The sequence below is a fragment of the Lissotriton vulgaris genome, chromosome 9 (genome assembly GCF_964263255.1).
Source record: "Lissotriton vulgaris chromosome 9, aLisVul1.2, whole genome shotgun sequence".
Lineage (NCBI taxonomy): Eukaryota > Metazoa > Chordata > Amphibia > Caudata > Salamandridae > Lissotriton > Lissotriton vulgaris.
In genome coordinates this window covers 746,458,947-746,477,366 of record NC_141697.1, presented here as the reverse complement: position 1 = coordinate 746,477,366, position 18,420 = coordinate 746,458,947, and positions in this window count along the sequence as shown.

The window sequence follows — 18,420 nt, the reverse complement described above, 5'->3', positions numbered from 1 at the left end:
AAAGGCGGTTATTTAAAAAAAACAGTAATTTGTAATTCTTAAATTTAAAAAGAAAGAAGTAAGAATAGTATACAATGTTTACTAATACCTAGTATTGTTGTATAGTAGAAAAGGTGTATTACATAATAAATACAAGGGCAATAGTTTTATTTAAACTATGAACTTTAAAAAATTACATTTTAAAGAAATAAAATATTATTTTATAAATAAGTATATGTTTACTGGAAAACATTCTTATTTAAAATAGGCAAGTCAAGTCAATAGTTTATTGTATATGATTACTTAAAATCATTACATTTTACAATTGAAAATATTTAGACATGAACCTCCAACTAAATGCCAGTCATTAGCAATGAGCTTTGCGATTTTTAAAATCCGAACAACATTAATAATGCTCGTAAGATGTTAACTAACAGTTTGAACAATATACGAAAGTTTTATTATTCAGATTTTTCTAGTAACTCAGGTGACTAAAATTGTCCAAAAAATGAATTAACTAGGTCCTGTTAAGATAAAATGTGCCTATAAAAGATGCAAAATTTTACATTAAAATTTGATTAACTACTATTTTTCTGTTATTTAAACTATCTCGTGATTGGTCAGGCTTTTAGTCTGCGTATTACTTGGGCTTGTGAAGTAGTGCCATGCTTGGACTAAGCTCATGCTGACCTTATTCATGCTTTTTTGGTTTCCTCTAAATCGGCCTGACCCTTCCAATCAACGTATCACAGCTTGCCTGCATGTGCCGATGTTCAAATCCTTAAACATGGGTTTTAAAAGTAGACTCCTTAAATCCTTGACGCTGGGCAAGCAAACATAATTTAAAATGGATTAATATACAACAATTAACAAACATTTATAATACTTTTTAAAATAAAAGACAACACATTGAACACAATAAATAATTTATTTTTAATAACTTTTTGTTTGGACTAATACTAAATTGACACTCCAAAATGATTTTATTGCACATACACATACATATATTTGTTAAATATTTTATTGTGGAGAAAAAGAAGATGTACATTTACATTTTTAAAACATGTTTAAACATTTTTCACATGGTTTTCAATTGTATTCAATGTGTAAAATTGTCCTTTTTTTCTTTTTTACTTTTTCTGATGACATACACGTTTCAGTGTAAGTTTCTACAGTTGATGGAGCGTCGTGATGAAGATCAGATAGAAGGAAGAGCTGCAGTCAGGTAAGTGAAAATTTACTTTTTTTAGACATTGTGGCAGGCATAATCTATTGTAAGGAGAGGGGAAGTAGTTTGATGGATTTAAATATGTACTTGTGTTTTTTGTATGTTTGAACAAAAATTTGATTCCGATGCATGTAGCAGTGGTATGCTCATGAAGGGGTTTTCGATTGTGAATTTTATTGTGCTGGTTTTAAAAAAAAGGGAACTCTGTAATGGAAAGAATTTTTTTTTCACCAAACGGTTATAGTAGTAAAGTTTTTTTTAAAGTTTATTTCTGCATTGCAATTTTTTAAAAAAGAGATGCATTTTAAAGGATCTTCAACCAAGTGGATTTTTGGGCTAGGCAGACGGGAATGTTCACTGAAACAAAACTTTAAAAAAATGTTTGGGTATTTTTGAAAATCTTTTATTTTTGTAAAAGGATTGATTTTGATCCATCTTAACCTTGGGTTTGGATATCAGAAAGATCCTGGATGGAAAGAAGATCAAAAGAGGATTGCTACTCTGGATTTCTTGTTGCATTTTGTGCAAGTTTTGTTCCAATTTTTTTTGGGATGCGTTTTTCAACGGGAACACAGATTACTTTGCAGCAAATACAAAAGGCTATGTCAATCTGTGTCTTTTTTAAAAACGTAAACGCAGGCTTAGAATCAAGTTGTGGATTATGGTTACACACTTTGGACATTGGGGGAGCTGCAGACTCTTGCAGGGAAGTGAATTTTTAGAGAGGATCAAGAGTCGAAGAAAGAAGATGACTGAATTTAGGAACCTGTTTTTCTAATCTTTGAATAAAAAATGTTTTTAGAAATGAAATCCAATTACATTAAATTTAAAAAATGCAAATCAGGCAAGTAAGATAGAATTGATGTTAGTCATATTTAGAAATGTAGTATGTGAGCAATATTGTCTAGGTAATCTGACATAACCATCAACGTAAACTGTTGAATTTGTCCCAATAATCTCTCAGACATTTCCTTTGATTTTTTGGTCATTTGTGGGTTCAGACTACCAGTCAATGATTGCCCTATTCTCATTTCTTAGAAACTTTCTTTCTTCTTCAAAATTTCCAAAAAATTATAAAAGTTAGGGTGAGGCTTGCCAATCGGTTTGTTGAGGGAGTTGTGCCATCCATCTTTAGCATTATTCGTCTTTGCTCCTCCCTCTAAGCAGGTCGTATAATAGTTCCACCACTTGACAGGAGACCTTTTTAATCCCTCTGTGACCCGACCTGCTTAGATGCCCAATCCATGTGTCCTCAAAGTAATTAATAGGGTTCCCAAATTTTCTTCATTTGCAGTAAATTACTCTGATTCAGTAATCGGCGTGTAGTATTCATCCACACGGTCAGGGGAAACAGAGCACAATGCTGTTAGTTTTTTAATTCTAATTGTAATTTACTACCTGATATGTAATCCTCAACTAGGATGTTTTTTTGAATTTCTCGCTAATATGCCTGTGAAAAGTGAAACAAAATCCTTGAATTTGGATTTCCGGCTAGGTTTTAGTAATGGTGTTAGATATTGATAATTCAAAGTCAATCATCACTTTTCTAGGACTTTTGTTTTGATTTTTAGATTTTACCACAGATAAAAGTTCACTGTATGTTTTAGATTGTTTATGAGGAAGTAAACAGAATACTTGGGGGCTCATTACGATGGCGGGTGGACTTGGTCCGCCCGCCACCGTAGCGGTGATTGGGTCCGACCGCCATGCATGCGGTGGTCCTGCATATAAAATTATGATGGGACCGCCACCGCAGCGGTCGGATTCTGCACCTTTAACATTGTGGCAGTGGCTGCTGACAGCAACACTGCCGCAATGTTAGAAAAAGCATTTTGTGCATTTCACTGCACTACGTGGCAGGCACTACACTGTGCCTGCCACTTGGTGCAGTGAAATGGTACCCCGTCCACCCACACCACCCCCCAATAAAAGGGGGGCCCACAACAGGACCCTGAAGACATTCTCTGCCAGTCTTTCAATGGCGGACAGACTTGGTCCGCCTGCCACCGTAGCGGTGATTGGGTCCGGCCGCCATGCATGCGGTGGTCCTGCATATACAATTATAATGGGACCGCCACCGCTGCGTTCGGATTCCGCACCTTTAACATTGTGGCAGTGGCTGCTGACAGCAACACTGCAGCAATGTTAGAAAAAGCATTTTGTGCATTTCACTGCACTACGTGGCAGGCACTACACTGTGCCTGCCACTTGGTGCAGTGAAATGGTACCCCGTCCACCCACACCACCCCCCAATAAAAGGGGGGCCCACAACAGGACCCTGAAGACACTCTCCACCAGTCTTTCAATGGCGGTACAACCACCACAGAAAGGCTGGCTTCCGCTGGCATCATAACTGTGCCGACGGAGCCTGCTATGCACCGCCACCATTGTGAGCATGCTGACCGCTCCACCAGGAAATCATGACAATTTCTATCGGCGGAAAAGCGGCGGATGGACCTTCTGTCTGCTGGGATATCTACTGCCATCATAATTTGTCGGGGTAAATCTCATGACAATGGCGGACCGATCGCCACTGTGGCTATTTTTTTGCTATCGTAATGAGCCCCTAAGGGAACTACAGTGTTACTAATGTAGGCATGTATAGTGTATTTTTGGGAGAATTGAAGGGGTGTGGATTTAAACATCCCATCCATCATCCAAATATCACTACTCTCCAATTTTAAAAGGTTACGGGCTTTGCTAAACATAAGTATTCTCTTTTGAGGGTTTTTGTTGTTGTGCAATAGAAGGGTTTCATTAGTAAGAGTGACAGATAGTTCCTGAGGAATGTTAATATCAGAGAATGTCCGGGCTGTTACACGTTGGGGGTTACATGCCTGTTTTTTCCTTTGAATAATTCTTCTTAAGTTTGGGATTGTGGACATAGAACTAGCTACATGCATAGGAATGTTTTGGGATACCTCCCTCAAAACTGAGCCACAGGGTTCATTGGAAGTTCATGCAAGGTCTTTCCTTTGAGTTATGTTTTTTCTTACCTCAATCTCCATTGCAGAGGCAGAGTGGTTATGTTCTGTGGTTCTTTCAACACTACCTCCAAGAGTAACCCCTATGCCTGTGCAATAAGATGAGTAATATTGCACACACCTCCAATGACTCCTGGACTCAGTTTGTCTCTCCATATTTTAGGAGACAATTTCCTTTCATGACATAAGATATCTGGCTTGTCTTCTTGATGTCATTATGGTGTTTTCTGTAAAATAATTTTGAGAAAGAGTTTTTAAGTTATTGCTTTTTAAAAGAATATTTAGCCTGCAAAAAAACTTCTTGTTATTTTTATATGTATGCAGCTTATCTAGTTTGGCATTGTTTTTTGTTTACAACCTGTAAATAAACTGGTTATAAACTTTTTAGGTTGTCTATTGAATGCACTAAGAACATGCTGGATATATTTTGTGATGTTTTTCGCTTTTCATTGGTTTGAATGTTTGCTATGGCTTGTAGTTGGGTCCTTTGAAAAGAGAAATATGTATTTTTAATTGTAGATGTAGTTTGCCTCACATTAGTAAACTTGCCTGGTTTGCTTGTCTGTTCTTTGGCAAATTTTGAGTGTTTTCCTGAAACAGATTCAGCTGTTTAAAATATTTTACTTTGGTGAGAGTTTGAGATGGTCTGAAAAGTAAAGTGGATTTTTAAACAGACATTTTAAAAAACATTATCACTTTTACTTCAGTTTGACAAATAACATTTGGTTTTCAGTTACAGAATGTTTTTTATTTCAGTTCCTGCTTTGTTAGAAGAAATATTTGCTTTGTTTTGGACACAACATGAGGATTTGGAATAATTTTACCTGTGTTTGGCCTTCGGTTTGTTTAACCTCTGTTTGGAAGTTAGTTTCTTGTCCTGTGGATGGTTTTCAATCCAATGTTTTTCAATGTTGAATTAATTAACGTATGTCTAAAAAAAAGTACTTTATTTGTTTCTTTTAAATTGTTTACTTTCCATAGTGCACCTGACCAGCACTTTCCCTGGGACATGCACCATTTGGAGTTAGAATAGCTTTTTTACCTCCACCACTGACCAGCAGCTTCCCTGAGGCAAGAACCCTGTGGTGCTAGAATTGTAATTTTGGATCCCACCACTGACCAGCACCTTCCCTGAGGCAATCACCCTGTGGTGTTAGAATAGGTTTTTTTCCCCATCACATACCAGCACTGTATCTGAGGCAAGCACCCTGTGAAGTTAAAATCGTCTTTGTGCTCCCCACCACTGACCGGCACCTTCCCTGAGGCAATCACCCTGTGGTGTTAGAATAGATTATTTTGGTCCCCACCACTTCCAGCATCTTCCCTGAGGCAAACACCCTGTGGTGCTAGAATAGTAATGTTGCCCCACACCACTAACCTGCACCTTCACTGAGTTAAGCAACCTGTTGTGTTAGAATAGTTATTTTGTCACCTATCACTGACCAGCTGCCTCTTTCAGTTTTCTGGGATTTACTTTTTTTTAATAACAATTCTACATTTAAAATCGATTAAGTAAACTTTTTTTTTAAAATAGACTTTTATTTTTTCCTATTTAATTAACCAACATTTCTTATTTGAAAAATACACTTTTTGGGTGGAAAATGTCACTGGGTGATTTTCCAAAATCTGTGAAAAAATTTATAATAAAAATGTAATTTCACTTTAAGCTTTTTAATATTTTCCAACTATTTGTGGTTTACGTTTGACGTTCACTTACTTTAGTCAATAGATGGTAGTGTTTTCAGGTAGAAAGTGGCAGTTTTCTCCTCCTACTCCAGATGGGTGTGGTTGTCAGTAAAGTCTAAGCAACACTGAAGACAAAATGGTGGTCGGCTTCATCTATACGCTTAGAATGGAAAAACGAAAATTTAAACAAAATATGTTACTTAAACGATTTTTCCGTGTGATTCAGAAGCTGACTGAAGGTATTTTTTACATTTTGTGTATGAAGGTTTGGTTTTTCCGTTCTGTCTTAGAATGGCATCCATTTTGTGTACGGGATGGCTTGCCTGATGTTGTAGAAATAGTGGTAGGGCACATTTTTTCTCTTACTTTGTATGTCGTCAATGCCTTGTATGTCATATCTTCATCAATGTACTTTTTATTATGGATTAACTGTTTCTACTTTAAATAAATATATGTATAATGTATTGTCCTTGTTTTAAAACAAATTGATTGAGTATTTAAATTATTACCTGGGTATTAAAAGTAATACCCGGGAATTAATACACTCCTCCACCAAAAACCCCAGTTTCCCTAGCATCCTGTCCCAGAGAGTGGGTGACAAAAGAAAAAAGGTATAACATTTTTATTTTGGGTTAACTCATTCTACTTTAATAAATATAAGTATTATGTATTATTCTTGTTTTAGAAAAATTGCTTGAGTATTTAAATTATTACCTGGGTATTAAATGTAAGACACACCCCCACCCAAAGCCCCTGTTTCCCTAGCATCCAATCCCATAGGGTGGGTGACAAAAGAAAAAAAAAGGTATGATTTTTTAATTACTATCCATTTTGCATAGTAAAAGTATGCGTTGTACTAGTTTGTGTTAAAATGGTAGTTTAATGTATTCCTATGTACATGCGTTGTACATTTTTGGGATGTAATGGTAGTTGCATTGTATTCCTCTGTATGGACCCCAATACCTGCTACCAAAAGGACTGCACCTGTGGGCAACAATATTTCCTCTTGAATGGACTAGGCACTCTCATCTGCCAGTTAGGCTTTTAGGCACTGCACATAGATCCTTCAGCTACTCCAACAGAAATTGAAGACACCCCCTCAGTTCTGAGAGATTGCATTCCTTCAATTACCCTCCAGAATACTCCCTTTCCTGGTCAGGAATGACTTGGAACTGAAGTAAAATAAGGTGGGTTTGGCCCCACATTTATACACATTTTCTAGACAGGGAATATGGATCCATTGTGTTGGAAATGCCCCTATTTGTAGGGTCACCCCCAAAGTTTTACCTTCCACTTCCACTATTTCTGACCTTATTTGTGTTGGTATTAGAACTCTGAGCACTGTGCCAGTGCTAACTAGTGCTAACTTGCATGTGCTCTCTATGGCAAATATGACAATATTGGCTCATACTCAATTGGCATATGTAATTTACTTATAAGTGCCTAGTAGAGTGCACTTCATGTGCCCAGTGCCTGTAAATTAAAAGCTATTAGTGGGCGTGCAGCAATGATTGTGCCACTCACTTAAGTAGCTCTGTAACCATGCCTCAGGCCAAATATTGCAGAGCCTTTGTATGCAGTTTAGATTGCTATGACGATTGGCAAAATAAACCCTGGGTAGGTGACAGTTGGGCTTTGTGTATTCCTGATAGGGAACCACACACAATGGGAGCTAAGGTGTGGCTTGATGGGCCATCCTTGCAGGAACAGGACAGGGAGAGCTGAATCCAGCCTCACTTACACCTAAATAGGCTTTGTCATGTCCCCACACAAAGGGCTGCATAACCCCTGTAGTGAGCCCAGCGCTAAGACAGGAAGAGCAGTACATCTCTGCAATTGAAAGTCCTGCCATTAAAGTCTCCCCCACTTCAAAGGCCCATATATATATATTTTTCCCCCTTTTTTCTCACAGCGAAAGTAATAACTCTTTAGCAGCCCCCTCTGAGGTTAGGAAATAAGTGCGCTCCTTATGGATTATTTTAAGTTTTGCAGGATTCAGCAAAAATGCCTGTGCTCCTTTATCCTGGAATAGAGGGATAAGCTGGCGAAGTTGCCAGCGAAGTTGGACCGTAGCATGGCAATAGTCAGGACGCACAAAAAATTCAGTATCTTTACCCTTGCGCTTTCTATTTGGCCTGGCCAGGTCATAGAGGGCTTCCCTAGCTAGAAAACTGTTCAATGAGATCAAGATAGCACGAGGTTTAGCGGCTGCGTCTTGTCGATTTTTTTGAAAAGGAAATCTATGAGCCCTCTGGATTTCAGTCTCCCATCTCTATTGTTTTAAATTGGGAAAGGCTTCTGTAAAGAGCTCTGTGATATACTGTCGAGGATTAGACCCTTCATTTCCTTCCGGAACACCAAGGACTCGGAGGTTGTTCCGGCGTGATCTATTTTCCAAATCGACCAGTTTCCAGTTGATATCTTCCTTTATCCCTTCCATTGCCTTTATTTGAGAATTTTGCTGAACCATTGAGTCTTCCAATTGAGAAATCCTAGTTTCCGTAACTCTTGCTACTGTATCATTAGATACTTTCATCACTTTCCTCAAATTATTTTGCAATTTCCTTACCGCACCTTGAGTGCGGAGATTTTCTGCTTTTGTCTCTTCTCTGTGATGTAACATGACTTGATAAAGAACCTCCAATGTTATTTCTGGTGTTTCTGGTCCTTCTTTAGTTACGCTAGGCAAATTAGAGGTAGGGGGAAGAATAGCTCCATTATCATCCTGCCTTAGTCTATTAGGAGACTCTTCAGGATCTGAGTCTTCCGGATCACTTAGATCATTCTGTCCCGGATCAGAAAAAGATTTTACAAACTCTTGCAGAGATTGGGCCCTTCTTACTACCTCCTAGTCTTCCATACCGTCCGAATCTAAGGCTTGAGAGAGATCAGTCATGGAATAAAAATTTCCAGCAGAGTCTATGGATTCCATATCTTCAACTAAGTTAAGATGTGCTGAATCCAACTGTTTTTTTACCTCCTCAGATTGCTCATTTACCAGGGTAGTTATATTGTTGTTAAATGACTCGGCAACATGTACTTTGTCTTTAGTTGTGTTTATATTGTCAGGGCTTTTTGAGGGGTTGACTGTAGTACCCACTTTTTTTATAAACATCCCTGATATTTTTGGAATGGCACCTTGCCTAAAACTCCCAGAATTCAACGTATTTGAGTCTTGTAAATTGGCTACTGCTGGAACTTCTAAGGGAACCTCACTAGAAGAGATAGGAGTTTCAGTCATATTTCTAGGCATATTCATACATGGGGCTCCAACAGAAACTGCATTAGTTGTACTCACTATGCCAGCTGCTGATGAGACTGTTGCTGTTGCTTCCCCCGTAGGTTGAGTAATTTCCTGTGTAGCCGCTGTATCTGTAGCAGCCCTTGTTTTTGGCTTTTGTTGCCTTTGGACGCCGGTGGTAGGGATTTTTGGAGCCATCCCTAGCTCGGAAGAACAAAGCTCCTTTTGCTCTACTCGTGTCTGCCGAAAATGCTGGCGTTTTCCGTGCTCCGACGGTTCCAGGCGTGTGCTCTGACCAGGTGTGCCGCTGGAAGGGGAGGGGTGAGTCGGGCGTAGCCACGCAGATCGAAGGAAATGCGAGTAGCTTTTCCACGGATCAAGTCGCATTCCAAAGCCAGTAACAGTCCAAGATCCGTGAGTGTATATTTTTTCCCCCCTTCTAAGGATGTGTAGAACAGGGTCACTCCTTATGCCCAGTCGTGCTAATGCCGTTCCGGTAGCGGTGTCTCACGGAGCCGGTCGGGACGGGAGCCTCCTTCTGCGCTGCTCACACGTACACTGCTGCGTCCGCCATCTTGCCGCGCCGGGTAATCAAGCACTTCTTGATAGTAAAATCTGGACTATTTGTTCTGTATATGCCCCAAATCTAGATGATCCAAGTATATTGAACTCTTTAAATTTAGAATTAGCCAACTGGGCTCCATCATTAATATTGTGTAGTGATCTCCACCTTCATATAGACCTTAATAGGAATGTACGCAATATCTTAGATTATCAAGGGGCAAAAAAAAAATCATTTAAAGCTCTACATTCTTTGATAATGGATCACGGTTTATTTGATGTTGCTCATGAAAAAAATCTTTCAATACCCGGGTTTACATTCTTTATTTTTCCCCATAAAAAATCTGTACGCCTTGATTACTTTTTTATTAAGAAGATACTACTCTGTGATAATAAATTTGATCCCTATCCGCGTATAATTTCGGATCATAATCCAATAGTAATCGAAATTAAAACTAACTTATCAATTTCTTATGTTAGGACCTGGACATTTGATAGAAAACTTTTAGTTGACCCCGAGTATTTAGATATGATGGCAAAGTGGATAAAAGAATTTCTTGACATTATTAGAGGAACAGCCTCGGTTCAGAATACATGGGACGCTTTTAAGGCGGGGATCAGAGGGGAGTCACTATTGTATGTTATTAAAAAACAAAAAATTATACGAGAAAAGGTAGATCAAGGCTATAAAAATGTCTTATTATGGGAAAAAAATTATCAACTGCTATTATTCAAAAACAATCAACACTAGATATTGAAACAAATCTAGTGATTCATAAAGCTGTTCTATATGAATCTTTTGCTTCTAATCTGGCGGAAAAAATAGCAACCTATAGATCTCAATTGTACGAGATGGCTGAAAATGCAGGGAAAATCCTGGCTAAAAGAACTAGACAAAAAGAGGTATTTAATACAATAGATTCAATTCAAGACGAAACAGGACAGACACATATTAATCCTGATTCGATCCTTGAAATTTTTCGGCAATTTTATCAAAAATTATATCAATATAATGACGACTGTTACTCGTCACAACAATGTATGAATTTTGCCAGAGCTAATGCCCTACCATCTCTGTCTAATGACCAAAAAATAGCTCTAGAAACAGTACTTTCCTGGGAAGAAATCGAAAATGCATTAACATCGTTAGCAATAGGAAAAGCAACGGGACCTGATTGAATCCCATTGGAATTCTATAGGGTTTTTAGAAATATCATAAAACAAGACCTACTCATTACTTTTCATGAGGCACAGAGAGGTTTTCCACCGGAGTCCTAAGCCCAATCACTAATAATGACATTTCTTTAAAAAGTTAAGTATCCATTAAACCCCGCGTCATACAGACAAATATCTTTGATAAATACAGATAGCAAGATATACTCAAAAATACTAGCAACACGATTGTCAAAAATAATAGCAACAATCGTATCCCGATGGCAACATGGGTTTATCCCAAATAGGGATACAGCAGATCATGTACGGAGAGTTATTGCTATCATGGACTGGGCTGAGGGTACCAAAACATCAATCGGGATCACCCTATTGGATGCCGAAAAAGCATTCGATAGGGTGGCATGGCCCTATCTTTGGGAGTTGCTAATTATAAAGGGTTTTGGTCCAGGGATTGTAACTGCTTTTAAAGCTTTGTATAAAAATCCAATCTCATCGGTAAAAGTTGGGGCTACGAAATCAGCCTCATTTCCTATTCAACGTGGAACACGCCAAGGATGCCGATCCTCCCCTCTCCTTTTTGCTATTTACATTGATATTTTCCTTAATCAATTAAATCAAGATGAACACATTGTTCCGGTGGAAGTGGGTGGTATCAATTATAGAGCCCTTGCCTATGCAGATGATCTAGTATTACTCACCAGTGATATTGAAAGGGCATTCCCCAGAATCGAAGAACTGGCAACAAATTGTGGTTCCTTTTCAGGATACAAACTGAATTTATCTAAAACACAAATAATTTATGTGGGTCAAAATCCTCCGCTTCTTAATAATATAGTCTCTGAAGCAACATATCTGGGGATTAAATTAACTACTCCTATATCAAAGATTCCTAACCTTAATTTTGTCCCGATTCTGAGGAAGGCCAATTCAACCTTGGAAAGAACAGATCATCTGCATTTATCATTACATGGCAGGAACAATGTGCTAAAAATGCTGATTCTGCCAAAATGTATATATTTATTCAGAACAGTTCCATTGGAATTCCCGCTTGAATACTTTAAACAACTTGAAAGAATGACAGGAAGATTCCTATGGGGGTATAGAGGCATTAGAAGAGCTTATAAAAAATGATACTACTAAGGGATAGAGGTGGATGGGCTGCTCCATACTTCTTATTTTATTATCTGGCTACAGTACTTCCATTTATATCTCCCTTAATTGTGGGCAAACAAACTCCCATATCATATGCACATTCCCCATCGATTTATGAATTAGCTATAGGTATGGAAGCTAATAACCAATTTCTAAGAATAATAGAACCAAGCTACTACAAAAAAACAAAATTTAAGATTATCTCGGCAGCTTATAAAGTTTGGAGAGTTATTAAAAAATTGGTGGGGATTCCAAAGATTATAAGACATACTCCCTTAAACTCTCCACACTGTTTTCCTCCCATACTCAGAGACGCGGTGATGAAAAGGTGGAATTATAGTGGTATATACTATCTGAGTGATTTATAATCGGCCAACTCTAACACTATATCTACCTTTTCTGAACTACAACAGAAATTTAGAATCCTTCCTCACGACTACTTTAAATACCTACAGATTTTTAGCTTTCTAAACTCGCTGTCGCTTAATGATCGCCAAGGGTTAAAAATGATTCTGATGATAGAGAGTCTGTTCGTTAAAAGAAAAATAGGTTATTTTTATAACCTTCTTATAACTTTTCTTCCAGACGATCTCTCTGTGATCCAACATAGATGGGAGGAGAAATTGGGTGTAAATGACTTGATGTTAAAAGAATCAATTAAGACTGCTAATACTATTCTAATTACAGGACGATCACGAACTCAGCATTATATGGCCATGTTTGATCTCTATCATACACCAGCTAAAATTATGAAATTGGGGGCTACTGTCGGTATAATTTGCAATCGATGTACACAGATTGGAGCAGATGCAATACATATGTTTTTTTCCTGTTCCAAATTATATGGTATTATTTCACAAATCCAACTTTTCATTGAAAAAATCACAGGGAGAACAATAATTCTTACACCAGAACTGATTTTATTTGGACTATCAATAGACACTTCAGAAAGAGAACAACAACACTTGATTTTTATTATGTTGTCCGAATTTAGGGCATGTATTACTCAGGAATGGATTAATCCAGAACCACCATCGTTTTCTATGTGGAAGGCTCGTTTACTAGCAAAATTAAATTTTGAATCAGCTATATATGCAACTAAAGGAAGAAAGAAAAAACAATTAGGGATGAAAATCTGGGCTCCGATACAACAATGGATCCATGAGGAAATGACTTAAAATATTCATTTGCTTAACTTTTGTTTGTTTTTCTTGCTGTTGTGTTCCTCTTTCTTTTATTGTATTTCTCATCCATGTAAATTGTAATCAAGCTAATCTGTGTTTGTTTGCAACCTAAAAGCAATAAAAAAAAATTTAAAAAAATTAATTGATTACAGGTTAATTTAGGGTGTGCTTGTACCTTAACCTGACTAGGATTGTGGTTAATGCTTGACCAGGGCTTGTACCCCTGTGAACCAGGAACCCAATTTCTAACACATTGCCTCAAACTGCAGAATTTATTTGGGTTGGTTCTCCTTTGAAGTATTCACCTCAGGCTGCTCTCCAGACACAGTCTTTGTCTAGGATGACACTTCTCACATTAAATTGCAATGGAGCGATCTCCAGATTAGAGCACCCACAACACAAGCACAATGAAATGTAAGGTTACTGCACTTGTCTGCCCTCTGCTCAACTAGAGCAGTGATGGGAGATCTACTAAAGGGAAGGTCTATACCTAAACTCAGGGTCAGTCTCAAAACATACACACACACAAAGACACACACAGCTCTAATACTAGACATGTGCTACAGACACTACATGCCACTACCAGCAAAAGATTCTGGACATACACATAATAGCAAAACTTTCGAGAGAGGAAGGCAGTAGTTAAAAACGTCTGTTCACACTAATGATCCTTCCGAAACACAGTATCTTGCAACCCCTGCACTATGTAATATACACAGGACAAGGACTGTAGTTCTATGCCCACAATCAGGGTATGTTTGGTATGGCCCCCAGGTCAAAGGACAAATCGAGAAACTGACAGTCGGGACAGGCCTAAGTCTCTACACATACACACAAACACACAATACTAGCTTGACACTAGGGGTCAAAATAATAGTCAGGATTCTAAATATACATAAAACTGAGTAGCCAGGGTAGGAGATCACCATTGTATCCCATACAGGGGATCTTCCTGTCCTAACATGGAGAGGTGCTAAAAGCCCACAGAAAACCTACTGAACTACAGCTGCACACAAGTTGAAATGGGGACTGTTATTGGTTTCTGTTGTGTTTGTTTCCTTTGATTACTGTTAACTTGCAATTTCCTGCTAAAACATGATGTATTTTAAATTACAGTTTCATTTTTTACACCACAAACTGCTGATCCAGGTTACTTTTTGGTTCAGGTTCAATACATTGGTGTGGCTGTTTGGTGGAGGCACGGGGGCTGTTGCTCTCCTTTGCTAACAAACTGGCTAACAGCATGTCTTGGGTCTGCTTTGGAATCACTTCCTGTACTTTGGTGCCATGATTTCATTCTTTTAAAATTGTTTAGCCGTTATAAATCATCAGAATTCACTGACCTTTAATCAGTGTCACATATTGAACACTGCGTGTCATCCTGAAGGGTTTATATCTCCCTGTCTTTACCCTGACCCTGAGAGCATCTTCAGTGGGCTACAAACAAGTATTTTCTCCCCACTGAACTCACACCAGGTAAATACAGAAGACAATTGTCATAACATTCTGCAGCTGAGGTCAGCACCTTCGAGAGCACTGTGCAAATGACGTTCTAGTTTATTGTTCCACAAACTCAGTAAGACAAGGACGATTATGTGAAAGTCTGTCACATATCCTATGGGTCTATGCACTGCTGACCTTAAGGAAGTACATTTGTTCTGTGTGTGGAAATGGAAAAACTCTGACAAATCTGAGGCATTGATTACATTTAGGAATGCTATTAGGTAAACGAATACATACAATGCTTTTTTAAAATAACAATATTTACATACAGTTCGGAAATGGTCCAGGGGCTACAGTGGTGCCGATTCAATAAAGCACCACGTTTAGATTGCTTGTTTGGAGTATTTCACTTCATCTGACTTTCTATTTAAGGTCTGTTAGGCTATTAACTTCCGTGCATGCATTTGGGTATGCGTCTGTATATATGAATACTAACCCATGGTAAAAGGGCAACCAAATCAATAGTCTTTCTTACTGGGTCATATGACTGCACTACTTTAAACTTTGCCCAGCAAAAAAGCCCGGATTACGAGTGCCCCAGGTGCATGTCAGTATTTTTCTCATTCAGTAAAATCAGATATGCTGGCACTCGCTCTTTATTCGCCACCCATTATGAAGTCCTCCTTCCACAATGGGGACGAACATGCAATTGTTGGTGCTATACAAGACACTGTCTCCTGTGAATTTCAGCAGGTTTTAGTTGGTTAAAAAAGCAGGGCTGCGATTTTGTTTTGTTGTTGCAGTTTTAAATAGCGTGAACTCAACCCAAAGTATTGGAGAACTTTACAGGAGCCCCAGTTTCTTTACACAAGGCAGCATTTATTATTATTATTATTTTTAAGGCATAGGGCCTGTTTTATATATTGGCGGTAAGCTTACTCTGACACTTCAGAGAAGAAGTATGTTTTCCACCAATATAATGGTCTGCCTGCCGAATTTACATGAGGGTAGACCATAGTTTGGCAATGGCTGAGACTACTCAATCTCTGCCTTAGCCAAACTTCTCTGATGGCCAGATGGAGAATTGACTATATGTCTGCTTACCTATTTGAGATGGGCAGACCTATAGCCATGTTCACTGCCCATCACCGACAGGCAAACCCTGGTGTTTAGTGACAGTAAAAAATGAAAAATGCCCCCCTCGCCATGGAGATGACTTACATAGCGAGGGACACTATTTTTATTTTCAAAGACAAAACACATCTTCAGAATTTTCTTTCTGAAATACATTCAACAGACAGAGCTGTGCGTCAAACTTAAAAAGCATTGACCTGCACCGCCGTGATGGTGGTTCCTACCAATGCTTTAGAAAAGACCGCTGGCTTGGTTGTCATTTCTAAATTTGGCAGGCGGTTACTCCGTCAGGGAACATTATCGCTATTGCTTGGTTAGCGTGAAAAAATTATCGCCGAGCTGCAGCGATTTTTATCGCAGATAAACCTTGGTGTTACCAATGTTTATCGCAAATGCGATAAAAATCGGCCGCAATGCATAAATATCGCTGAAAAGTCAGCGATATTCATGCATTAGCGAGCTAATGCTCTTAGCCATGTTATCCACCTCCCATTGGATAACATGGCTAAGAACTGCTCATGGCAGGTGTTAGCTTTTGGAGATATTCGCGCTTAGCGCGAATATCTCCAAAAGGTGGTAATAGGAGATAGCGATGTTAGCGACTGTTTCCAGTCGCTAACATCGTGGCACGCCCACTTTGCATGTCATTAGTGATAAATATCACTGACATGCAAAGTGGGGCCCAAGATGGTCGCTATCTCCTACTAGCTGTTGCTAACTGGTGTTAGCGACAGCTAGGTAATAGGGTGATAAGAGTATCTCCGCTTGCTTGGCTTTTAAAGCCAAAAAAGTGGAGATAAACCTCCTTGATAATTTGCCACATAGTAATTTACAGGGGCGGCTCCTCTACTAAGGCAGAGGAGCGTAGCCCCACTGCTCTTTGAACAGGAAAAATAAAATGATACTAACATAGTTAGTATCATTTTATTTTTCGCAGGTTCGGGCATGGGTTAGGGTGGGGCGGGGCTTGAGGCACGGGGGGGAGTGGTTTGCAAACTTTAAGTGTGCATGACTGCTTGGCCAGCCATGTTGGCCTGGCCAAACATTCATGCGCACTTTGCATGTTCCCCACCAAGCTGCATTACACAGCTTGTGGGGAACATGCACAGTCCCCAGACCCCATCTGAGCGCCGATCCATGATGCTCAGACCTATAGGGAGCCTGGGTGCCTCCTGATTCAGAGACATACAAACAGAGGAAAGATGTGGAAAATGTATGTAGTATATATTTTTTTTGTTTCCCCCTGCCCCACCCCCACCCCTCCACCCTCATTCCCTGCCAGCCAATACTGGTAATTTACTCCGGAACTGATGGAGTACACTCAGTCTGCCAAAGACTAAAACTAGCCCTTAAGTTATTCGCCCAGAATCTCAGGACTTGAGACAATGCTGGGACTCAAACCTGGTTCTCCAGTTCCAAAGTTGTTAGCTCTGACTACAACTCAACATCCTCTCCCCATTTGATAAAGACTGCATGGCTCAGAGTAGTGATATGTATGCTGACTTGAGTTACTGCATATATTTGAGTACTAGGGGACACGCATACAAATCCTCGCAGTCACCCGGTGAGATATCTGATGAGACAGGAAAAAATGTAGCACTTCTGATTCTTGTTAAAGATGATAGCAGGAGGAAAGGATGGTGTTTGCCACATGCAAATTTGGTGCAAATTCTAAACTCTGCTATACCTACATGAATGAGTCTTTATCTAAAATTGAGGCTTAAAACAATCGAACCAATTTACTTGGCCCCACAAGAACCCGAGTGATAGACCTATTTCTCACTCCAAAGCAGATAGCTCCTCCACCCCTACACTCTCAGCCTTTCCGCTAATCATGCTTGACCAGACTACCAAACTAATTTCTTTAGTTAAATCTGGATCCCCTCTCAACCCATGCCCACCGAAAAATCTTCACTTGGTCCCTAAGACCATTGTGTCTGCACTCTGGCACATTTTCAATCTCATGATCTCCTCAGGTCGCTTCCCCACGGAATGGAACAAAGCCTCCATTCTGCCACTCTTGAAGAAACCCAATCTGGGTCCTGAGGACCCCCTAGCTACAGAAATATATCCAGGCTGCTGTTTCCAGCTAACATCATTGAAAGATTTCCAAATGAAGAACTGTCCGCTTTACTTGAGAAGGGTGACATTTTGGACCACTCTCAATATGGTTCTGGGCACATCACAACACTGAATTGGTCCTAATTACTGCCAAGGAAGAGCTTAGCCAAACTCTCGACAAAGGGGGGAGCACTGCCCTCGTGCTGTTAGATCTCTCAGATTCAGAAAAGGGGTGGTGATGGACAGAGTTTCTGAATTAAGCAGAATACTCCTACCCAGTCAAGAGATCAGGGCTTGATCCATCACCGTTTTTTAGCTCACTGCACCATCCCAGCTCAGAACCTGGCTACATGCAAATTAGTCTGTCCCTGTCCCAGTGCATCATGGGAACAGGGCAAACCAAACTACTAAGCCAATTCTTGTACTGGGAAGGAAACAAGCTTCCGGAGACCGGTTTCTGGCATTACAGCCGTCATCGGCCCGGCTTGCTTGAATCCTGATGGTGCAATGAGCAAGGGACTCACATCTGAGTATACCCTTCCACGCTTATGGTGGACAAAACGATTCAGAAAAGGGGGTGGTGATGAATTTATC